The sequence below is a fragment of the Mirounga leonina genome, unplaced genomic scaffold (assembly GCF_011800145.1).
Source record: "Mirounga leonina isolate KUSES-001 unplaced genomic scaffold, KU_Mleo_1.0 Mir_165, whole genome shotgun sequence".
Taxonomy (NCBI): Eukaryota; Metazoa; Chordata; class Mammalia; order Carnivora; family Phocidae; genus Mirounga; species Mirounga leonina.
In genome coordinates, this window is record NW_023270415.1 from 66,912,663 (window position 1) to 66,913,585 (window position 923).

The window sequence follows — 923 nt, forward strand, 5'->3', positions numbered from 1 at the left end:
CCCCCCCCCCCCGCCCCTCACACTACCTTGGATTCTTGGACTCTTCCTATCACTTTGTCTGTCACTAGACAAAGCAGAAGAAGCATCTAAGTCCCACGATGCATGACACCATTAGCTTGTCCCAGCTGCAACTGGGGCACTTCTTTCCTCCCCAAAATTTGTTTATATTTATTTTACTCTAAATCTATTTTTACCTAAATATATTGAAGTAGGAGAGGCCTACCCATCTCACACCTCCTATTGACATGCATTTTCTGGAACAAATTCAAACCCAATTATCAAATGAAACAGATTTCCACTAAGTTCTTCCCCATAATTCCAATTCTTCTGATAGGGAGCTTACTATTTCAAATGGCAACCATCCTCTTGTTGGTCATAGCTATTTATTTGAAATAATATCTTTATCCTGAGTTGGATACTTTCCCCCTTGTTGAAGGGAATTTTCTTAAGGACCTATAATCAAGGCACCAACTTTCCTTCAACACCATCTCTCAGAGGAGAAATGTAAATAGCCACACAATTCACATACATGTTAACCACTGGGTCTCAGTAACATATTATTATAAGAAATTACATATTTATCTAAACTCTATTCTCTATATATTTGTATATTCTATTCTATAATGTAATTTCTGCTTATAGTTTAATATATATTGTAATATATAAAAATAATTTGAAAACTGGATTAATTTAGAAAAAGCGACTCTCTCAGGGGACCCATTCATGAAAATGGAAAGATCTTTTATCAAGTAATTTCCCCCGGGGGGCCTTTAAATAGCAATCTCCCCATTTTGATTCAATCTGTAGCAATCCCATTTAGCTGCATTACTGGACCACCTCCTTGTGTGAAGGAAGGTAAACTGTATTGGTGACCATTTAGCTCTCTGGGGTTTTTTCCCAACTTGCTTCTAATTCATTTGGCC